Source organism: Phyllostomus hastatus, unplaced genomic scaffold (assembly GCF_019186645.2).
Source record: "Phyllostomus hastatus isolate PE091 unplaced genomic scaffold, TTU_PhHast_1.1 phas_scaffold_182, whole genome shotgun sequence".
NCBI classification, from domain to species: Eukaryota; Metazoa; Chordata; class Mammalia; order Chiroptera; family Phyllostomidae; genus Phyllostomus; species Phyllostomus hastatus.
In genome coordinates, this window is record NW_025334013.1 from 18589697 (window position 1) to 18613979 (window position 24283).

General features: G+C 55.0%; 1 long non-coding RNA gene across 1 annotated transcript; it reads left to right on the forward strand.

Annotated features, from left to right (window-relative positions):
• The first annotated feature begins 19106 nt into the window (after positions 1-19106).
• Positions 19107-20851, forward strand: LOC123832112. The gene is made up of 3 exons (XR_006788003.1): positions 19107-19262; positions 19504-19645; positions 20599-20851. It is a non-coding gene; the product is annotated as an uncharacterized LOC123832112 (long non-coding RNA).
• Positions 20852-24283: the final 3432 nt, after the last annotated feature.

Here is a 24283-nt window from a genome sequence, read left to right on the forward strand (position 1 = left end):
GGAGGTGGGTACTGGCCTCACCGACACTTTGATCCCAAAAGGCTCACTCTCAGACTCTGAGCTCCAGGGTGCCCTCCTGTTTCCTGTGTCATCCTCGGGACCTTGGAGGGCTACAGCCAAACATGGGCCGGGGTGTGTGTGTGTGTGTGTGTGTGTGTGTGTGTGTGTTGGGGGAGTGATCAGCAGCCAGTCTGCAGAGCGAAGGGCCATCACCTTTATGCCTGAGTAGAGCCAGGTGCTTTTCTTCTCTTGCATGTTCCTCTGGAGTGTCATTAATTCAACAAACCTTCCACGTCCCCATTCTGGTCCTGCCCTGGGGTGGGCCCTGGGGCCCTGGAGAAACTGCACCTCAGGGTCCCTGGTCGGCAAGGGAAGGCAGGCGGAGGCACAGACCACAAGCACAACGAGAAGGGCTCCAGTGCGGGGTGAGCTCAGGGGACAGGGAGGCGGAGGGAGATGCCAGGGTGAGTCCTTGGATCAGAGGAGGTGGCAGGGGTGGTACTGAAGGAAGTCCAGGCTGCAGTCGCAGACCCAGCTCTGCTGCTGTCCCCTGCATTCGTTCACTACTCAGTCACCGCTCCTTGCTTCTTGCACACAGGTTACGACGCTGGAGAGACAGGTGACCGGGCCCGGGAGGCTGCCCTCATGGAGTCTGCAGCCAGTCGGGCAGAGACACATTGAACAAATCACTGCCCACCTCATGATTCATCTAGGCTGGGGCAAGTGCCACAGAGGGCTTGAGTGTCCTGAAAGACACACAGTAATACAGACTCGACCTGCCCGAGAAGGCGAGGAAGAGCCAAAGGACCAGCAAGTGACGAGGGCAAGTGTAAAGGCCTGAGTGGCGGGGAGCCTGATGCATGTGGGAGGTTGAGAGAAGGCTCTGAATGCTGGAAGGCAGAGGGAACAGTGTAGGGAAGCCAGTGACGGAAGAAAGCTTGGGAAGCAGGAGGGGCTGGGCTGAGGGGGCCCTGGGGGAGTCTCCCACCCTGTCCCTATAGCCGTGTCGTCTCTTCACCAGCCATGTGTCTCAAGGGAAGTTCTCTCTGTGCCGCACCCTGTGCTGGGCACTGAAGGTCCCAGGATGGGGACAGGAGTGGCAGAGACCTCTCCCAGCTGCTCCCAGCTCTCCCACACCCCCAGCCTCTGACCATGCTCTTGGCACTTGCTCTTGACCTCCTGCTGACAACAGGAGGGGCCCGGGTCCAACAGTCGGAGGATAGGGGTGCATATACTGAACACGTGACCTGGGCCAGCTGCCGTCACCTGGAAACGGGGATGATGACAGTAGCCCCTCACAGGGTGGTTGTGAGGAACAAGTGAGATAATGTGGAAAGGGGGTGGAGCCCCATAAACCCAGCTAGGAGGCCCCTGCCCCCTTCCCCAGCCACACCTCCCCACAGGGCCCTGCTTTTCTCCAGAGCAGCATCGAATGCCCGCAGAGGCGGAGCCTGTCCTCTCTCTCACACAGCGGGATGAAGTGATCCCCACGGGTGGGTGAGCACCGTGTTGGTCCCCAGGGGGACAAGGCACCTGGCGAGGACTCTGCTTGCCCCTCGGCAGGACCAGCCGAGGCCCCCCGACTCCTCCACTCCCAGCAATGGAAAGAGGAGCTGGCGCTCACTGCCTGCTGGAGGTCGGCTCCTTCCCCGCTGACCACGTGCCCAGCACATTGTCCACGCAGTGTAGGCGCTCCAGACGGTCCCTAATATTTGAGGGGCCCAGGGAGGAGGCCCCCACTGATGGAAGCCCATTTTCCTAAATATTTAAAGTGATAAGCCAGCTAACTGGTAAATAATATATATTCTATTTGCGAACTTGACAAATACATCTGTGTGACAACCTGGGAGACCAGGTTTGATTTTAACGTTCTCAGGCCCCTTGGGTTCCACCCTAGACGTGCAGGTGCAGGTGCGGGGAGAGCCTGTCCTGGACCCACGGGGGTTAACCCCTTCGCTTCCTCTCCCCAGGCTGCCGAACACCACCAAGGCCTCACATGCATGTGGATGCCCCAGTGCCCACGCTCAGGCTGCTCTTACACCCCCACAAACAGCTGCCCCCCAGCACCTCTCAGGACTGGGGTGCTTACCCCACAGCATGTCGCCCTCAGGAGGACAGACCCAGGGAAGGCCTACCAGGCTCAGGAAGTGGGCTTTGGGACATTTGGGTGGGGGGTGTGGGGTCCTAGATATCTAAACCATTGTTGAAATTGGGGGCTAGTCTCCGGTGGGAACATCCCTTTGACCACACAGGCTCCGCATCCTGCGAGGAGAGGCAGGGCCAGAGGAGGGACAGAATGGTGTCCTTTAAGGCCTGGGGCCTGGGTGGGGCCTCTCGTTCAGGCCTGAGGATGGTGTCCAGCCCAGCCCCACTTCACTTTCGAGGCCATCTGCCTGGTTGTGCACGGAGAAGGACCAAGAAGCTGGAACAAGCCCTTCGGGAAAGTGGCACTCACAGATCTAATGCCAAGGCCATGGAAAAGAGTCTAGAGACAGGACCAGACTTAGGGCCTCCAGCCCCAAGGACCGAGTCAGCCAGGGAAGGGGTCTGGGATCAAGGGAGCTGTTCAGGTGAGAGGGTCCAGGTGGGGCCTTACCTGGCTGCCTTACAGGACTGTGGCGGGGCTGACAGACCCGACCAGACCTCTGCTGTTTGCTTGCAAGTCATGACAGGAAACAGAAGCCATGGGCACCCGTCGGGAGCGAGTAATTACAGACGGCTCTGCAGCGGAGCGTTCAGCCTGCACGGGGGCGCCCCGCTGACCTTGCCTGGGCTTGCACACGCCCACACAGCTGTGTTGTATGCCAGCAATGAATGCTTTTATAAAGAGCAATGCCTTTCCAGGAGTTCATGAATTTGCTAGATTCAGCTCCCTTAACAGATCATTCACAAGAATGAATGTCTTAGTCAACTCAGGCTAATACCATAGCCTGGGTGACTTAAACAACAGGAATTCATTTTCTCACAGTTCTGGAGGCTGGAAGTCTGAGACTGGGGCGCCAGCATGATTGGGTTCTAGGGAGGGGTCTCTTCCTGGCTGGGACGCACACCTACCCCCTGTGTAAATGAGAGAGCGAGAGTGAGAGTGAACCCCAGCTCTCTGGTGTCCTTCGTTATAAAGGCACTGACCTCATCGTGGGGGACCCGCCCTCAGGACCTCATTGAACCCTAACTATCTCCCCAAAGCCCCATCTCCACATGCCATCACTTTGGGAATTACGCTTCAACATGTGAATTTTGAGGGGATATTATTCAGTCCCTAGCACTGAACGGGGGGCTTGGGGGCAGAATGGAGACAACTGTACTTGAACAACAATTAAGAAAGAAAAGACAAGACAAAATAAAATCATGGGTTTAAAAACATAAAAATAAAAAAATAAAAAGCAAAAGAAAAGAGAAGCAAAATGGTAATAGTGTTGAGAAAACCGCTTTTAACGTAATTGTGACTTAAAAGGGGGGCTGCGTGCCCCCGCACGGTTTTCCAGGAGCTGTTCACACATGGGGACAGCCTGTCTGTTCGTAAAGGCACAGTGGAAGAACGCTGACACGCTCTGCTCTTGTCATTAATCAAGCAGGAGACACTGTTTTCCACGAGATTTCGACGTGAACAGAAAATCTCTTTCTCCGTAGAGCCAGACTGGCCTGTCAAAGCTGGATGGAGAGAGAGGAGGTGTCGGGGGGCGGGAGACGAGCAGCCAGGAGCCTCCCACGTGGGCCCCCGGAGGGGGCGCTGGGGAGAACGATGGTGCGGGAACAGCGGCCCTGCGGGGGTCCAGGGCGTCGCCTCTAAAGGGCCCTGAAGAGCCCCGTCTCCGTCTCCGGGTGACGGCTGCTGCCTCTGCTCAGCGCCTCTTCTGGGTCAGGACTCCGCTGCGTCCTCGCCCGGACTTCCAGGGAGGGGCTGTTATCATCCCCATTTTGCAGACGAAGAAAGAGGCTCAGAGAAGCGGGGGCTGGCCCAGGCTCCTACTAGGCAGTGGAGTGGGACACAGTCCCAGAAGCGTTACCGTGGGGCCCACGCCCCTGGGCTGGGTGACCTGGCTGGGGGAGGGGTGCACAGGGAGGGAACTCATCTCTCAGGGATTTCTCCCTCTGCCAGGTGCTGGGATGGGCAAGTTTCCGATTTCAGGACTCATGACACCCCGCTGCAGTTCTGGGTGGGTGTTGTCGTCCCCATTCCCCACTCAGAGCATCCGGGCAAGCAGCCCGGGCTACAGAGAAGTGTGCCTGGAGCAGTCAGTCCCATCTGCTCTGTCTGCACCCAAGAGCTGGTCCTGCAGGAGAGGGGGACACACGCCCACCAGGTGCCAGCACCTTCCTCCTTGGACCCCCAGCCCCTGGGCACCGCCTCCTGTGCTGCTGCCCTGTCCCTGGCTTGCTCGGCCTCAGGCCGTCTGCTGACTGACCACTTGGTTCAGAGTCACTGTCAGAGGACACTGCTTCAGCGCCGACGGGGAGGGGCTGGCACATCCCTCCCAGGCAGCCAGCGCCTTCACCAGGGGCCTCCCCGGGAAGACCCACCCAGTGGGAGCATCCCGCACAGACTCTTAAGAGTGAGGCCTCTGCTATGGTGTTTCCAGAGGTATGGTGTTGCCCTGGGGCGGGGTTGCGGGGACAGAGGTAGCGCAGGAGAGTTCTGTAGTCTCAGCAGTCCCATATTCTCAGCGGGCTGCCTGGGACTTGGTTCAGCTCAGCCTCTGACTTGCTTTGTGGCTGGCTGTCAGCTTATGCGTCTGATCCCAATTCCAATGTGTGTGCGCCCCTGCCCTGCTGCCACACACACAAAGCTGTGCTCCGCGCCAGCCAGGTGTCCTGTAGTTCAGCTCAGTTCCGACACGGCCCACCCGGAGACAGCGTCGGATCCCGTAGGTTAAGGGCTCTTTTCTACAAGACTGTCTCACCTCCCCACTTCAGATGCCAGTCAAAAGTGCAGGTTATATGTCACCTGTGCGTCTGACTGGCTGTAAATCAGAGATTCCCATGACCCGCTCCTGGGGCTAACAGCCGGGCTCCTGTTCCTTTAAGCTGTTGGGTTTCTCACACCCGGTGCCACACCCTGCCCCTTTTCTGCTCCCCGTCTTATCTTGAGCCTCTCGCTCTGAAACACTCTCTCCCCTCAGTCCCACCCGCTCTGCTCCCCGAGACCCTCCCACTCACAGCCACATTCACTCCCTGAACCTGTGCCTGTTACAGCCCTTCCAGCTCCAAATCCCTTTCATCTTCGATGTGACTCATGCCCGGAAAAATTCCAGCCCTGCCTGACCCAGATTCCAGGATCATCCCAGCCCAAGCCCCAGTGCCAGCTGTCCTCATTTTAGACCCCATGCAACAGGGCATTGTTGCCAGCCCACCGAGCCTCAGCAGCCATGGGGGGGTGTGCTTCCCCTGTCCATCGGTAGACAAGGCGCCTGGGTGCGGACCCTTCGTTCTGCTGCACAAAAGCCCGGGCGCCCTGCCGTGTGCTCAGGCTCCGGGTGCGCTGAAACTGCTCTCCCACAGTCAGCTCCCCCTTTCACAGCTGGGCCCCTGGCTCCCTCTCCAGTGCCCACTTTTGTGTGGCTGCAAATTGTTTTCAGTTCCTGCAAAGTAGGTCTCCGGCTTTGCATGGAGTCCAAACGCTCTGGCCCTGGAGGGCGGCTTTCCACCTGCTTCCCTCCTCCCAGCCAGGCCCCACAGCCTCCCAGTCTGAGCCACTAAGGAAGGTGGAACGGCACCTCGGAGGTGACAGAAGGGTCTCTCCCTATGGCTATGGGTGCCACTGCCCACGGGGTGCACGAACCAGCACAGCGGGCCCCCTGCCCACGTTCACCGATGAACACGCGCCCCATGTTCATGCAGGGAGGAGCCGTGGGATCCTCACGGTAATGACATGGGTGGTAGCTGTGGTCACAGCGCCTTTCCTGTGGGCTGGGCACTGAGTGGGGCTCTTTGCAGGCATCGCCTCTCAGTCCTCACCGGCACCCTACGAAGAGGGTGCTGTTACCATCCCCACTCCTCACTAGAGGAGTCACTGAGACTCAGGGAGAAACTTTGCCAAGGTCACACGACTGGTTAGCAGTGGGCTGTCTGAATACAGGTGCTTCTAACCACCTCACACCCATGTACAGTGCTGAGCCAGCCCCCAAGGACCCCACGTGCACTCACATCAGTATGCACCTCGTCTTGTACCACAAAAGCACTTCTTGCCTCCCTGATGGGCCACATCCCCGTGTGCACTGACAAGAGGCCTCCTGTGCTCTGGGAGGTGACTGCCCTCGTGTGCATCGACTGCGCCGTCCTGGTAAACACAACTGACGCTGCTGCCACATTCTGGGTCCAGCTGCCGGTTGTCGGGCTGGGGGTGAACCCATTTGCAGGCACATCGTCAACAGCTCCCAGGAGTACCGGACTCCAAGCCCCGAGGGCTATTCGTCATCTTCTAACTAAGGGACATGTTCTCTAAGTGGCCCCCTCTCCCCCAAGGGGGACCTGTGAGCTCCAGAGGGGTCCACGAACCCCTGCTCCCTCCTTCTCCCTTCAACATCCTTCGCCCATTTACAAACCCCTCACGCCCGCAGCCTGGCCCGGCAGCAGAGGAAGATAATTAACTGCAATCGTTCTGGCTTAATCAGCTCCAGTGTGGGGAAGGCAGTGGTGATGGAAGGAGCCGGGTATCGGGATGTGAATTATGTGTTCCCAGCGCTTCATCACCCTCTGTAACTGTCTTATCTTTATTCATTCTGGCAAATTAAATTAGCACTGTCTCTCCAATCTTGTTCTCCAGCAGCAATTTAACAACGGTGGCAGAGAGAGAACTGACCGTAATGGGGATGTTTGAGTACTTTTGAGCGCCCCGTGTCTTATGGGTCCACTGCCCTGGAAAATACCAGACAGCCAGATTAACTGGGGATGGAGTGCGGGTCATTTGGGGTCAGACGTTCGGCTTTCCCTTACATTGGACGCGGATGCGGGTCAGCAATCCCAGGTCTAGGACAGCGTCCTGTGCCTCAGTTACCCCACCGGCAGAACTAACCCAGCCTGAGTGCTGCTGTGGGAAAGACGGCGTGGGGTCTGGGGTTCTGAGGGGTGGCCGGTGTCGGGCTTGAGAGAGGGCTGTGTAACTCCCCCCTGGCGGTGTGGACAGCGTAGAGAGAGAACAGCCGGCCGGCTGGAGGGGATTTTTGTGTTCTGACCCAGTTGCTCTGAGGTCACTCCTGGTCCTGTGGTCAGAGGACCCTCCACTCCAGGGGCTGCCAAACCTATTCTGCGGATCTGTCTGTGAACGTGTTTACTGGTTACCTGCTGTATGCCAGATTTTAAAAAATAAGATAATATAAAATGCCTAGAATAGCCCCTGGCACATTGTCCACATTTAATAATGGTTGGCTGGCCTTATTATTTGTGTCCACTATTTTACGGTTGTTGTTATCACAGCATTGTGGCCGAACATGTAGACTCTGGAGCCAGAACGAGTGCAATCCCAACACTGTCACGTGACAACTGCATGACCTTGGGCGAGTTACTTAGCCTCTCTGTGCCTCAGTTTTCTCACCTGCAGAATCCGGATGCCACTGATACCAATTTTTAGAGTTGTTGAGAAGAACAAATGCATTAAAAGGTGTGAGTGCTTAAAACATCGCTTGGTACATCCTCACCATCATCTTCACAACAGTAACCTCCTCCTCCTCATTCTCACCATCACCATCATCATCATCACCATTATCATTGTCCCTACCATCACACCATCATCATCATCATCCTTACCATCCTCACATCCACCACCACCACCACCATCCTCACCACCACATGATCACCATCACCATCATCATCATCATCATCACTGTCATCATACTCACCATCATCATGCTCACCATCATCATCAGGGCTGGAATCAGTGAAGGGTAGGTTCTCTTTGTCTTCAGTCCTCCTTTATTGCCCCTCCTCTGACTGCTTCTCAAAGACCAGCCCCACTCTCTTCCCTACTGTGGCACCTGTCCTGCCACCTACCTTGCCCCTACCTGGTCCTCAGGATGAGCCTTGGTTGGTCTATGAGGAGCAGACAGAGAAAATGTAAGGTTCCGAACTCTGAGCTGCTGGAGGGGGAGGAGTGTGGAAGATCCGAGGCCGGTTCTCTCAGAGGAGGAGATAGAGGCAAGGTGTCAGGGGTCACCCGGGTCACCGGGCTATTCAAGGCTGCGCGGAAGAAAACTGGAGTGTGTGGGCTTCCATTATGTGCCAGGCACCCCATGTAAGTTATTACATTTATTCCACATAGCCCTCCCATGAGATGGACATTGTATACCCATTTCACAGATGAGAAAACTGAGGCTCAGCAAGTTAAGGGACTTGACCAAGGCCACAGCAAGTCAGCAGCAGAGCTGGGATCTGAACATGGCCTTGCCTGACTTAAAGTGACTGACATCATGCCTGGCATGCAGTAGGTGCTAACTAGGTCTCTGTGCCCCTAAATGTCTCTGGAGCTCTGAGCTCTCTCCCTGGACGCCTCCCAATTCCACTGGCCTCTTCAAGGCACTGACATTGCTCTAGGTCTGAGACCAGAGACCAGGACTGTTTCCTCTCTTGGATAATTGCCCTTTGAAGTTGGCTGCTCTGAGGATGCCCAGAAGATCCAGTGGAACTGAGCCCCACCTGGGTCAGGAATGCAGACTCAAAGGACCTGGCCTTTCATCCCAACTCCTGTCCACAACTGTGGGGCCTGGAATCCATCTCTTGCTCTGTCTGGGCCCCAGTTTCCCTCTCCGCACAATTAGGAGGGCTTGGGCCAGATGGGCCGGATGGTCTTTATTTTCATAGCAACAGGGGCAGCTGGTGCTTACTGCATACTTGCTACAGGCTTGCCCAGCACTGAGCTCACCACACACATTATTGTCTACTTCCTCCTCTCACGGTGTAGTTCCTCTTCCCATTGTAGAGACGAGAAAACTGCTTCCCGAAGGGTTAAGTGAGTCGACACTAAAACACCCCAAAGCTTGTCCCCTTGGTCACCACCAGACTGTGAGGTGAGAGAACTTTCTGTTGCCCCTAACGATGGCCATCTCTCCTCTGCTCACATTCACGCTGAGAGGGGTCCAGTCCTGGGTGCAGAGTAGGGGGAGGAACAAGCTCACTGAGTTGCCAGGGCTCGGGGAGGTTGCTGAAGGAGGAGGCGCAGAGGTGTCCTGGCATCTGTGTTGGCTGTGGAGGGGCAGCCTCCCCTCCATTCCTCCTCACCCCCGCGATGCAGGAACGTTAGCAGGGCCCCAGCCAAGCTCACCTTCTGTCCTGCAGGCTTGTTCAGCTCAACAGATAAGATGAAACAGTGGGAGGCTGCGGTGTCCTGGGTGGATTTGCCCTAGAAAGTGAATCTGTGAGAGGGGCCAGACATCAGGCTCCCTCCTACCGAGTCACTGCCTCTCCTGAAGGGGAAGCAGAGGGCTCTGTCCCTGTCCTCGCAGCAGGGACTGTCCCCTGCTGGTGACTCATCACTCTCACTGTTGGCAGGGCAGGTGAGTGGCTGAGAGAGTGGGCTCTTGGGGGAAGGCTGGCTGGGTTCTAACTGGGCTCTGCAATCTCCACCCGTGTGGCCGTGGGCAAGTCACCACCCATGTCCAACTTGTGAGATGGGGGGAGCCTGCACCTGCCTGGCTGGGCCATTAGAAGGACCCAGTGAGGTAATAGCTGTGGAAAGCACTCTGTTCATCACTCCACACATAACAACTATGAGCTTACAGGATTATTAACCAGCCACCCCACCAAATGCCTTTCAACGGGGCCTGGCTCCAGGCCCCCCACAGAGAAGGGGGACTGGGAACCTCTTTGCGGCAGTGCCTGGGGCGAGTTACATGGGAAAGGGGTGGGAGCCACGTTCCCTGGGTGCTGACTGGTTCCAGAAGGGGAGGGGGCGGTCCTCACGCTGTCACTCCTCACGCAGCCTTGTGAAATGGGCATCGCCCAGACAGACAAAGAGTGGAAGGACCAGGGGGAACCACATCGGGTGGATGGAGGGGAGTGATTGCTGGAGCCCGGGTCCTAGATTCACCCCCACGGGGCTGTCCGCACTGATGACAGTCTCAGGGCTGCCTGGGAATGACATCCCATGTCGATGGGGCTCTGACTCCAGCAGAATGCTCTGCCTTGCCTGCTCCCTGGCTTGCTGGTCCCTGACAAGCAGCCTCTGGAGGGTACTGCTATTCCATTTACGGGTGAGGTTACCTGGCATGCCCAGGGCACAGCTACTCCGGGTCAGAGGCAGCATTTGAAGGGCATCTGATTCCAGAGCCTGTCCATGCCTCCAGGCCTTCAGCCAACAACCCTGCCCACCCCAGCCCCCGGGAGACCGCAGGCTGGCCAGGGAGCAGCCACAAGTCAGCCTGGACCCTGGGCCTCTCTGACCCTGAACTGCGTCCTGAAGCCCAGTAACCCTGCCCTGGGGAGCAAACCCTAGGCAGGGTCAGGCAGGGCCAGAGCTGAGCCCGAGGCAGGGCCAAAGGGGGCCCATGCCTGGCCACCAGGGCCTTTTCTTGGGCTGGGTCCTCTAGTCACTCCCACCTTAGCCTCTTGTCCACTGCTGCAGTGGAGGCCCACACCGAGGCTGAGCTCTGGGGTCAGAGGCCTGAGTGAGCTGGCCAGGTCACTGGGTCCTACACAGGGCCAGGATTCCCCTCCCCCCCGGGCCCCCCCCAGAGTTGCCTGAATGCGCCTCACGAGCTGCCCCTTCAGGAGGACAATGGCCTCATCCTGCAGGACTGTGGTGAGGACAGTTCCATTCTGTAGGTGCCAGCCGGCCGAGGCCTGGCTCCCACTCAGAAGAATGGATGGATGATGAAAAAGTTACAGTGGCTACTTTTAGTACATATTTTATGAATAAGTGAGTGGCTATGACCATCCCTTCAAATGTTTAAAGAGCTGCCGTGGAAAAAAGGATTCGGCCCGTGTGCCCCAGAGGTGTGTCTCGGGCAGGGTACTGAGGCCACACCGGCAGCTCTCAGGTCAGTCTGTGGACAGCCTTTCTGGCAGTAGGGGGCTGTCTTGGTGTGTTGGGTGGCACTTGGGGGAGTGAGCGCCCCATCATAGGAGGTGTGTAAGCAGAGGCTTGGTAGTGAGGGCTGGGGCAGTGCCGCTAGACTTGGCAATCTAGAGTCTTGGTACTAGGAGGGGCCATGGCTCAGTTCCTGGGGTGATGAAGAACATTTGTGAGGGGTGCCCATGTTCCCCTGGCCTTCTGGTGGGGACAGGACACAGGAGAACATCTCGCGGGAGGGTGGAGGGAGCTGAAGGGACCATACAGCTCTACTGGCCTGGTGAGCTATGGACGTTTGGCCTCCCATGGTTGAGGCCAGGATGGGGCTGTGACAAGGAGTGTCACTGCCTCTGGGGTGGGAGGGGGACAGGAAGGCAGTGCAGGGGGACCCGAGAGAAAAGGGTCCATATCCAGGGACCAGCCTGCACTGGGTCAGAGCAGCCCCGGGTGCGAGTTCTGACCGGTTCCGGCAGCACCCTGGCTGGTGCCCTGGGGCTCATCCCTGCTGCTCCTTGAGTCTGAGCTCCCTTGTCTGTCAAAGGAGAGCTGGACCTGGTGCTTGGCAGGAGTCAGGAGTGCCAGCTACTGCTGTGTGTCCTTGGACTTGTTGCTTAACCTTTCCTGAGCCTTTTCTTCTTTGTCTAAAAAGATGAGGTCATGGCAATTACCCTCCCCAATCCACAGGGGCATTCTGGGAACCAAGTCGTATCTGCAAATGGGTTGTCTTATTCATTCGATCACTCTTCACTGTGTACCTATTAGGTGCTTTGATGAGTCCGAACTATTATCATCTCCATTCCAGCTATTGTGTGGGTTTACATATGTTCAGGCGACTCCACTTTGCCCCCTGTGCAATGGGTCCATGACTCCTGCTCTCTCCCCACAGCTGAGGGCTGCCCCTCCCTCCCTGTCTGTGACCTGAAGGATTGGGACACGGGGACTCCTACTCTGAGAGCAGACACAGCTTCCTGGGTACAGCCTTCTGAGGCCTGGGTTCTCGCTCCCGTCTCTGTTTTTCAAAAGTCCTCAGGAAAACTGTACTTCATGAATGAAACATCACAATGTTTGCAAGAGATCCACAGCCAGAGCAGTCCTGGTTTTCTGGATGAGGTGATAGGAGCGTCAGAAGGACCCCGATTTCTCTAGATGCTTCCCTCAGTGCCCCTGGGCACAGCCCAGAGTTCAGCTGATAATCAGTTCCCTGAGCTGGGGCGGCAAAGGCCCCAAATACTGAACACCTACTGGAATGGGAGCTGGGGTGGGGCTGAGGGGGTGGAGCGAGGGCCGGCCAGAAAGGGGATCCGAGAGGAAGAAGGGCCCCAGGCAAAGACCAGGGATTCACAGTTAGTTTTCCTACTCTCTGTCTCCGTCTCCGTCCCTGTCTCCGTCTCTGTCTCCGTCTCTGTCCCTGTCTCTATCTCTGTCTCTCACGCACACTCCGGTACACTCTGTCTTCCACGCTGGCTCTGGCTTGTCTCCACACTCCTTCCCGCTGCCCGGGACCACAGCCAGGCTCTGGGCAGCGGCTCCGGGCTGGCCCGGCTCCAGGTGTCTGTTTCGCTCTGGCCCCGGCACAGAACGGAGCAGGAGCCCCTGGGCGTGGGGTGGAGCGGGCAGAGAGCCGGGGCCTGGCAGGAGGGTCTCAGCCTGAACCTGGAAGGAGGGCTTGGTTTCTCAAAGCTTAGGCATGCTGAATGTTTTACTTTTAAATATTTTCTTGTTCCTTTTCACTGGCTGGTACCCCTCCCTTCCCAGGTCACGAAAGGACATTCCATCAAGAGAAAAAGAAAAGACATTCTATCCAGAGCAAAGAGGTGACGGAACAGTTGTAAGTGTCCAACCCTGCCTGCGTGATCCTATTTAATCCTTCCCGCAGCCGGCGTCGGCCACCGTTCCCGTTAACAGTCACGAGAACCGAGGCTCAGAGGTGGGGCGTGAATTCTTTGAGGCCACAAGTTCATTCCACCGGAAAGCGACCTGGACTTGCCCAACCCCCAGCCCCTCCTCTTCCTGTCTCATGACAGCTCCGGAATCAGCTCTGTGCTTTCTGATTGTTTTAAAGACAATAATCTTTGAAGACAGTGGGGGAGCGCCTGCGGGACTGGCCAGGTACAGGGAAGGAAGCCAGTCCCTGCTGTGGTCACTTCCTGACCATGGTGGTGACCGGCATCCAGGTTGATGACCCTCCTGAAAATGAGAGGCAAGATAAAAAGTTGGCGCCCGACTTCCCTGGGTTCAGCCGGCGCTGCCTCCAGCGTCCTGGAGGGTGATCGGACTCTGGCACTTCTCCCTCCCAGAACGCTCTGCCAACTCCCTCTACGGAGAGCAGGAAGTCTCTGCACTTCTCAGTGACTTTCCTTCTTGGGGTCACAGGCTCTTCAGGCTGCTTACAGTCCAGCCCCACTTGGTGTGGAACCCACTCCCACACGTGCAGATGAGCCCAGCACCCACCAGCTCCCTGGTACCAAGGGCTCTGCTGTACTATGGACCGCATTTTGCTTATCCACTTGCCCTTCGGTGGACACTTGGGCTGCTTCCACGTTTTGGCCATTGTGAACAATGCTGCCGTGCGCACGTGTGTACAGATACCTCTTTCAGGTCCCGCTTTCAGTTCTTCTGTGGCACTGCTTTTGAAGCACAGGTTGCAGGATGACAGCCAAGGGAAGGAGTCTTTAGAGCTTCTGGTTTTCATCTTGAACACGTTCAAGTTTAGGGCTTGGAGCAGGAGAGGCCTCACCATCTGGAGGGACAGCCTCAGTTCTCTGGATCTGACTAAGATGCACGGAAATATTCCCGTTGGCATCTGGAGAGCGGAATGAGGACGGTGCCCTATGGGGTCCCCAGAGATAAGGGAAGGAGGCAGAGGGGCATGGGGGAACAGCAGCAGGGGTGGGGGAGCAGGCAGCTGGGGGGAGGGGCCACGTCCAGGCCCCCCCACATGCCCCCCAAGACAAATGGACCAGCCTGCGGCAGATCCCAGAACCCAAGACCCTGGGAAGAATGTTGGCGTCCAGCACGTTTCTGATTTTGCACATAAGGCCCCCTGGTGGATGGGTTTTCCCACACCACCAAGCAATGAACTCAATTCCGACACTACCTACCTGGAGATAGCACCAGGTCCCAGGTTAAAGACTCAGTCCTGCCAGACGGAAGTTCATGTCGGACACTGTTTCCAAGTCCAGGCTGCCACCTGTGTTTCGCACTGAACCATTCTAGACCAGAGGTTCCCAAGACCTCCTCCTTCTCGTTGGTTGTGATTAATTTTCTAGAGCAGCTCGCAGAACTCAGGGAAGTACCTACTGGACCACTGGTTTATTACAAAGGGCTACAGCTCAGAGTAGCCAGAGGGGAGAGACGCATGGGGCAAGGTGTGTGGGAAGGGGCACCCCTCCCCCCTCTGAGCACTATCCCCAAATCTCCACGTGTTCACCAATCCAGCAGCTCTCAGAACTCCTGCCCGTTTTTTCTTCCTTTCTGTGGAGGACTCACTACATAGGCGTGATCGATGAAATCAGGGGTCATTGGTCATCGCATTTCCAGCCCCTCCACCCTCCTCGCAGGTCAGGAAGGAGAAATGGGACTAGAAGTTCCAAACCTCTAGTCACAGGGTGGGTTCTCCTGGCAAGCAGCCCCCATCCCTAGGGTAACCTGGGGGCTTTCCAAACGTCACTTCATTGCTATCACAAAAGATGCCCCTCAACATTTAAGAAATTCCAAGGGTTTTAGGAGCTCCGTGCCAGAAATGGTGGAGGAAGACCAAATATACATGATAACTCACAGTGACTCAGGCCCCGAGAGAGGAAGACCCTAATCCAAGGTCACACGGCCAGTTGCTGTCCAGGCTGAGCTGAGGCCCGGGTTTCCTGACTCCCTGTCGGGTGGTGCCCTTGCCCTTCAGAGAGGCAGGGAGAGGAGGGAGGCAGCCAAGTGGGGCAGGGCGGGCCCTCGGGGCTCCTCAAAGGCCATTGGCCAAGGGACCTGTGGGTAGAGCTTCTTTTTGAGTTAGACTTCCTCAGCTCTCACCCCAGCGGGGCGGGCGGATCCCCCCTGAGCGACGGGGAGGAGGAGAGGCCCAGAGAGGGCGTGGCTGGCCTCCCGTGGCACAGCAGGTAAGCCAATCTCACCTAGAACTTTGGAGCAAAAGCTGATTTGACCACAGCTCCGGCGCCTCACACACGCCTTGCCCACACCACACCCCCATCACACTGTGACCTTCTCCGGCCTCTCTGCCTCCAGGGCTTCAGGGCTCCTGCAGGCTCTGTGTCCTCTCCTCCCATGACCAAGCTCCCTGGGCCGGCCGCCGTGTGGCCCGAAGTGCCCACGCTATTTATTCCCTAGTGAAAAGTCGGCCTCGGTGGCCCAGGGGAGATTAAAGCCGAGATTTACTACGAGATGATTAACCATAAAACCACAGGCTAAATCAACATTAGACACGGAGAAGGGGGGGTGGGGGAAGGACAGGGGTCTGGGAAGAGTTACCCGAGCGGGCACATTTGCCCAGGTGCCCAGGATGCTATTGTCCCCCGGCTTCTGCTTAGAGAAGGCGGCGGGGGGAACCTGGGTCTGATTCCGGCCCCTCTCGCTGAGTGCCTACAGTCTCTTCCACCCTCTGGACCTCAGTTTCCCTGTTTATCTAATGCAGAAACCGGGATGGGGCTTCTTGCTTGGCACCAGTGGGAAGAACTTGGATTTTGGCACCAGATAGATGTGTGCTTGCAATCCAGTGTTGCTGTGTCCCGGGGTGGCCTCAGGAAGGTCACTTCGCTAAGGCTCAGTTTTCTCCCCATGGGAACAGTAGTAAGAGGTGATGGCAACAAGGCTGAAGATGGTAAGAATAGCAGTGACAGCTTAACACTTACTGGGGGGGGCTTACCTGCACTTCCGTGTACCTGGAGAACACCCCTTGGTCTCAGCCTTTCACCTTGTTGAATCGCCTTGTTGAGGGTTGTGGAATCTTCGCAGCCTCACTGTGGGTACTGTTGCCACCTCCATCTTGAGGATGAGGAGGAGGAGGAGGGTTTCCCAGCAAGGCTCCATGGCACCTCGGCCGGCAGGTCCCTGGCTGCCTGGCCCTGCGCCGGGCTGTCTCCTCAGCCTCAGCCTGGAGACCTCAGCCGCCTTCGTCCTCTGGCGGCTCCACTCCACTGAGGGCAGCACCCTCTCCACTGAGGTCCGAATCCCAGCTTTTCAGCGACTGGTTCTTTCAGTTTTGTTTCCTCTTGCGTACGCTGCCTCAGCTCCATACACCAGTTATTTCTGTTTAATTTAGAGTCCTCTTAGCTTCTTTGTGGTTAATCCCATTACTAGATGATAATTCTTTATGTGAAACTTTCCCTGATAAAATTGTTACTGACTACATCCAGACTGATACAGAAACTGGTCCCAGGATATAGATCAGCAAAGATGTGTGTGTGTGTGTGTGTGTGTGTGTGTGTGTGTGTGTGTGTGTGTGTGTGTACATATCCCTTTAAAAACATAAAAAAACAGTTTTAGGTCACGGGCCATGCAAAGACAGACCGTGGACCAGACTCGGCACACAGGCCTGGCTTGTCAGTCCCCGTACTGGAGACACTGTCCGCTAGAAGAAGGGAAAGACCCAGACCTTTTAGGGATTTCTAGACACTGGCTATGAGGTGACGCTCAGTCCTGGGTCCCAACATGCCACTGTGGTCCCCATCCAAGAGGGATTTACAATGGCCAGGTGAAAGGTGGAGTCTTACTTCAAGTTCACCTCACAATGGGCCAAGCCAGTTATTTCCCTAGTTTCTGAAAGCGGGATTGAAATAGACACACAAAGCAAGTGGCAGAATCCCCATGTTGGCCCTTTGCTCAGGGAAGGTTAAGTAGAAGTCCCTACAACTTCCCTTCCCTAGGAAGGTAGTAAGCCCCAGGTGGTAATGCTTTCAGGGAAGGGGGTGCAGATTGCAAAGATTAATGCCTCCTTTGCAACTTGAAGGAAGCAGGGGTGCTTCTAAATAGGCGTGTTGACCTGGCTGGTGTAGCTCAGTGGATTGAGGGCACGGGCTTGTGGACTAAAGGAGCGCTTGTTCGATCCCACTCAGGGCACGTGCCTGGGTTGCAGGCCAGGTCCCCAGGAGGGTGCTTGTGAGAGACAACCACGTATTGATGTTTCTCTTCCTCTCTTTCTCTTTCCCTCCCTGTCTCTCTATAAATAAATAAAATCTTTTAAAAAATAGGCTTGTTGACTAACCTGGTGAACTTGCTCAGAAGTTAGATGGCTCTTGGAGCATGGCTGTGGACCAGTGTAAGGGTGTAAGGATTATTGTGAGCATAGTTAGGTGATGGCTCAACCACAGCTATTTCCCAGATGTGCTATTGTTGCTGGAGCAAATTAACACGGCCCCCGGCAATGGGAACACAGCTATTGACCCGGCTGATGCCCTTTTCTCTACACCAGTTTTGTGAGGACCACGAGGAGCAGTTTTCTTTGACCTGGCAGGGCCGACCGTACACCGTCTGAATCTTGACAAGGGGTATGGTGAGTCTTCTGCTATTGCCCATAATGCAATCTCGGCTGTCTTGACATCCACAAAACATCACACTGGTCCATGCCCACCCCACAGCAGAGTCATCCGCGAAGCTGCTGGTTTTGAGCAGAAGCCCAGGTGGCCTCTGCAGTAAGACCAGGCTACGCGGCAAACTGCTCTACCCCTTTGGCCTTAGGATACAACAGATGCAATGATCTTTGAAGTGTCTGTGGCAAAAAGAAATGCTGTTTGAAGACTCTGGCCAGCGCCACTTGGAGAGTTGCGGTGCAGATTCTAGGACTACGTAGTGAATCTATGCCCGGCCCTTGTGGTGGCCTGTTCTGACTTCCTCTGACGAACCTTGTGGGGTCAGGGGGTGTGTGCTGTTGGAGCAGGGCCGTCTCGTGGTCAGGAGCACTGGATGGAGGAGACACATGGGGGAGAGTTTGAGTCCTGGCTCTGTCACTTGTTAGCCGTGGGTCTTGACACAAATTACTTGACCTCACTGCACCCACAACCCCTCACCTGTTGCGTGGACCTACCATCCTGCGTCGCAGGGCTGTTTTGGGGATTGCATCACCGAGCTTCACTCTGTGCGGGCGCTCTCCCCGGTGCTCTGCTTGCAGGGACTCGCTGTTCCCTGTGAGAACCTAATGAGGGAGGCGCTATCACTATCCCCACTTCCGGGCGGGAACACGGGGCACAGAGCGGTCTGGTAGCTTCCCGTGGGTTGGAGCTGGTGAGTGGAAGAGCTGGCGCTTGAGCCCAGACTGGGTGGATGCAGGCTCTTTGATCTTAAACCCTGGGCTATAAAGTGTCCCCATAGAACCGAGTACGGGGCTGGGAAAACCCTCAGCCAGTGTTTCCCCGAGAATGGTCTGCATGCCCACGGTCTGCCCGAGCACTTAGGTGAGGGATAGGTGCTACACAAAATACAGATTCCCTGGCCCCACTCCCACTAAATCAGAATCTCTGGGTGGGGCCAGGGAACATGCATTTTAAACAGACACACCTGCCCCAAGGTGCTTCTTCAGCAGCCTAAAGACGGAGAACCAGGGGCTGAGAGAGCCTGTAATCGATCATGCTTTCATTTCATGCATTTTCAGCGGAAGAGCTGGCGTTCTGGCCTCTGGAGTCAGCCTTGCTGAAAACCAGCTGCAGAACCTCAGGTGCCCCTGATTTTCCTTCTGTGCGATGGAGGTCCTGGTCTGCAGGGCCCCCTCTCAGGACACAGGAGCGCACGGAGGTGGCCGGGGCTGCAGATGTCCTCTGGGAACAGGGCAGCCGCCGGAGTCTCTCAGATCTGGGGACTGAGGTTGGCTCTGCGGTTAATGTGACTGGGCATGTCGTGCCGCTCCCGAGCCTTGGTTTCGTGTCCTTACAATTACTAAGATAACAGTTCCTACCTGACTCTGGTTATGGCAAGATCGAATGAGGCAGGACAGCTTACATAAATCTCCCAGCTCCCATAAACATAAATTATTACACATTTTATCTGCTCTAGTTTCGAAAACCTCCAGGGACACCGGAAACTGACAGGCGACTCTCGCTGCAGAGATTTTGCTGATGCTAGGGTGGAATCAGGATGGAATCTTTCCCCGTCCCTTTTCCCAGTTCGGTGAGAGAAGGACAGGGAGCTGAATAGCTGTCCAGGTATGGCTGGGTGGAAACCGCAGCCGAACAGAAGCCACGGCCTGACGACGAAGGGCGTGCGGTGTCCGAGTGAGCTGGGCTGCCTTTCGCCTCTGCTACAACCTGTCCACAACCACACGGAGGTGCATACCCCGTCCCTGTCCATCCCCCTCCACCCCAGCCCGGCCCAGCCCAGCCCAGCCCAGCTCAGCCCAGCCCAGCCCAGCCCGACCTCATCAACCCTGAGGACCGGGAGTCTGCTGGTCTGCATCTCCGTGTTCCCAGCTCACGGAGTTTACTAGAAGTTCCTGGACTCCAGCTTAGCTCCCCAGGCTGGTCACAGGAGAGGTCACTGACGTGGCTTCCTTGATTTCTTTCTCCAAGGCGGTCTCTGGAAGGGCAAGGAGGGGACGGCTCCGCTGAACATCTGAAGTCACAACAAAGTCCCTGCTGCTCGGGAACTTCCATTCACATGGGCGTGTTACAGACAGCGAACGATAAACACAGTGAATAAGTAAATTATACTGTACGTTCAGATATGATGAGAGCAGGACAAGGGGCATTGGAAGAGCCGGGGGAGGGTCTGCATTTTCAGGGGGTCAGGGTGGCTCGCTGAGGAGACCGGAGGGAGGACTGCAGGAGGAGGGGGAGGCTTCTGGCGCCCTGGGGTGCTGGTCGGTTGCCGTGCTGGCTCAGCACGCTGGCGGTTCTGTGCCAGGGGTTTCACACATCTGAACGGAGGCCTCGTCTCCTCTGGAGGAAGGATGTCTGGGCCACCATCTGCCCTCTCCACCCCCCTGCTCCCCTCCCCTCCCACCCCTTCTCCCCACAGGAGCCAGGGTGAAGCTTCCACACGGATCTGACCCTTTACTGATTAAAACCTCCTGTGATCTCCATTACCCTCAGAACAAAGCCCAAAGTTTTGATAATTGGCTGCTCAGAGCTGCCCTACTACCTAGCCAGCCTTGGCCCAGCTCACTGCTACTCCAAGTGCGGGGCTCGGCCTTCTCCAGGAAGTCCTCGTTGCCTCTCCGCCCACCCCAGCCCCTGCCCTTTCGGAGTGTTCCCACAGAACCCCGTGCCCCCCAGCACAGCCCTCGGTCCCGGTGGCAGCTGATGGTTGAAGGCCTGAGGGCCCTCTGGTCAGAGGACCTGTGAAGAAGGGGTGGTGTCTGACCTTTGTTCCCAGGTTCTTGGCACCAGGGGCCAGGCTGGGCACACAGTAGGAGCACAGCCCATCCCTGCTGACTGTGGAGATGGGTGGCTGGTCAGAGGCAGCGGTGGGGGGACAAATGCACGGCCAGCCCCTCCATCACCCCCTCCCCAGGGACAGCGGAAGGAGTCCGCGGACGGAGAGAAATGGCTCTGCATCCAGAAGCTCATTTGATTTAATTTCACGATTGTTTAGGTCTTTTTTCTTCCTTGACAGCTATGGATTGGGAAATAATCTGAAAATCAATCTTTTTCTCTTCCTCCAAGTTCGCCCAGGCCCCCTGCTTGGCTCCGCTGACTGTCTGTGGGAGCGGATGGACTGTTCACACGGTCCTGTTGGTGCTGACAGATGTTTTTCAGGACAGCGGAGCAAGGATGCTCTTCCCCCACTGGCCTGGATCTCCCGGTGGGAGCTCAGAGCAGTCCTGCGCACCGCACAGGGGGAGCATCCGGAAGCCCGAGAAGCCCTGGCTGTGAGGACAAAGGAGGCGATATCCTCACGACCGGTCACCTTATGTCACCCCAGGATACCGGTGGGTCCTGCAGGGCTTCCACCCCTCTCAGACCGTCCTCTCCATCCCGGGGCCCTGGGGCCTCCACACCCCTGAGGACAGATGTGTGGGCTGGTGAGGGTGTCCCGGAGGCAGGCAGGCAGGCACAGACTGAGCGCAGAGTCCAGATCGGGACTCACACTGAGAACTTCAGGTTCATGTTTGAGCTCTGTCCCTTTTCAGCCCAAACCTTGGAATGCAGGGGTCACGAGCTCTAATGACTGGGGGCAGGTCAGTCATGTAAGTGAGTGACCGGATGAAGACAGCGGGGATAATCAGCGGTGGAGGGAAGTGTGGGTAGCAGGAGAGGGCAGGTCCCGTCGGTGGAGAACTGGAGGGAACCCAACAATAGCTCTTACTGCGAACCGGCCTGTGTCCACACGTGTTAGTTCATTTATGGCTCTTGAGGACCCCGAGGTAGGCACTCGAGATACACCTGTCGTGCGGACGATGTAATGGGCCCAGAGGGGCATGTTACTTGTCCAAGGTCACCCAGGCATCTGGACCCCAAAGCCTGCGCTGCTCTTGAAGATGAGCTTGTCTCCTGGTAACTGTTGCCGTGTGGGACTTTTAGAATGCAGTGTCCTGATTTCTTACTTTTTTCAAGAGAAATCAGAGATCTTGTGAGATTTTTTTCTATGAAATGTCCACATTTTTATGACGCTGTGGATGTCAGGCAAATTCCATCTGGGAGTAGGATTCTTTTTTATTAAATTATTAAATGTTTCATATTTTATTGATTATGCTATAACAGCCGTCCCAATTTCCCCCCTTTGTCCCCATCCATCCCATACCCCGTACTTCCTCCAGCAATCCCCCCCGTTAGTTCATGTCTGTGGGTCATGCATATAAGTTATCTGGCTTCTCCATTTCCTATACTGTTCTTAATGCCTCCCTGTATATTCTGTACCTACCAGTTTGTACTTCTTAATCCCTGCACCTTCCCCCCATTCTCCACCTTCCCTCTCCCGACTGATAACCCTCCAAATGATCTGCATATCTATGATTCTGTTTCTGTTCTGCTTGTTTGCTTAGTTTGTTTTTTAGATTCAAATGACTTTCGATATCATTTTCTAAATGATAGCTTTGCTGAATAGAGTAATTTAGGTTGTAGGTCCTTTTCACCACTTTGACTACTTCTTGCCAGTCCCTTCTAGCCTACAAAGTTTCTTTTAAGAAATCAGCTGACAATCTTATGGGAACTCCCCTATAGTTAACTTACTTCTTTTCTCTTGTGTTTTAAGATTCTCCCGTTATCTTTAACCTTTGGCATGTTACTTACATTGTGTCTCGGAGTGGTCCTCTGTGTCCACCTTGTTTGGGCCTTTCTGTCCTTCTTGGACTTGTGTGCCCATGTCTTTCACCAAATTAGGAAAGTTTTCTTTCGTTATTTTTTCGAATAAGGTTCCAGTCTCTTGATCTTTCTCTTTTCCTTCTGGCACCCCTATGATTCGAATGTTGGTATGTTTGAAGTTGTCCCAGAGACTCCTTAGCCTATCCTCGTTTTTTGAATTCTTTTTTTTCTTCTTGTTGTTCTGATGGAATGTTTTTTTCTTCGTTATGTTCCAAATCATTGGTTTGATTCTTGGCTTCATCCACTCCACTGTTGATTGATTCCATGTAAATTTCTCTTTATTTCACTTAGTACAACTTTCATTTCTGCCTGGGTCTTTTTTATGCTGTTGAAGTACCCAGTGAGTTCCTTGAGCACCCTAATAACCAGTGTTTTGAACTTTGCATCCGATAAATTGTTTATCTCCATTTAGTTTAGTCCTTTTTCTGGAGTTTTGTTTTGTTCTTTCATTTGGGCCATGTTCCTTTGTTTCCTCATTTTGGCAGCCTCTCTGTGTTTATTTCAATGTATTAGGTAGAGCTGTTTTGACTCCCTGTCTTAATAGTATGGCCTACTCTAGAAAAGTGCACCTATAAGCTGGATGGGGCAGAGCCTTAGGAAACTGCCAGGGTGGGGCAACCCGTGTCAACTAGGTTGCTCACAGAGCACCCAGGCCTCCTCATATATGGCTTCTCCACTCTGTTGCTCCATGTTGGGCAGGGCCCAGAGAAGGGATGATGGCTGCTGCTTGTCCAGGATGCTGTCCCCCAGCACTCAGCTTGACACCAGACACAGCAGCTTCTCCCTCCATGCCACTGGTGCCCTTCCAGCTGCTGCCCCAGTGCTGGAGTCCAGAGGGACTGAGTCTTCATAAGACCTAAGTCTATCTCTGACCCTTTCAGAGGAGATGCCTGAGAATCCCGCAGTTTTTTTCTGCCGCCCATCCCTACACTGGTTTTTACAGCCAGAAGTTATGAGCACTTCCTGGCAGTGGAACCCAAGGCTGGGTGATCTGGGGTGGGACTGCGATCCCTTGCTACTGAGGCATGCCTCCTGATTTTCATTCACCACACGTAGGTATGGGACTATCTGTTCTGCATCTCTGTGTCTCCACCCCTCCCACCCCACACTGGATGAATGTGACTTTAATTTCTTGGTTGTCAGACTTCCATACAGCTCAATTTTCTGATGATTCTGGGTGATAGTTGTTTTGTATTTTAGTTGTAATTTTTGCTATGGTTGTATGAGGAGACGAACTGTGTTTACCTACACCTCCATCTTTGTTCTTCTATGTATTTTATTGTGTTAGGTCTTGCATGCAAGTCTTTAATCCATTTTGAGTTAATTTTTGTGTATGGTGTAAGAGAGTGGTCTAGTGTTATTCTTTTTCATGGGACTGTCCAATTTTCCCAACACTATTTATTAAAGACCTTTAACCATGGCATATTGGCTCCTTTGTCATAAATTTGTGCCCATATATGTGTGTGTTTATTTCTGGGCTCTCGTTTTTGTTCCAGTGGTCTGTGTGTCTGTTTTTCTGCCTATATACTGTTTTGGTTACTATATCTTTGTAGTATAGTTTATGCAGGTTTATTACTATAGGTTTATTAGATGGCCTCTCAAGTTCTCCTATTCCTGTGCTTTTCACCCACATTTTCTGACTCTCAAGAGCCATCTTACATCTTAGGCCTCAGTTTGGAACTGTAACTATTTTTTGCATCCACGTTTCATTGGCCAAAGCAAATTATATGGCCAAACCCAAGATCAGTGTGGCAGGCAATCATACCTTGCCTATTCCAGCGCTCTGCAAGGCTACCTGGCAGAAGCAGAAAGGGAGTGAAAGGCTGGGAACAAAAAGCCAACTGACGTATGTGACACTGCAGACTCAGAGTCACAGAGCACCCAGGCCTCTCACAGCACCCTCCATCTGAGTTGTCCCAAGTCCTCCAGGTTGGTGCAGTCCTCCTTTCATGTCTTGTCATCTGCCTTGAGCCCCATCTCATGTTCTGTTCATGTCCCGGGGACTGCCTGAGAGACCTACAAATTCCCTGGGGGCTCTGGGGCTCCT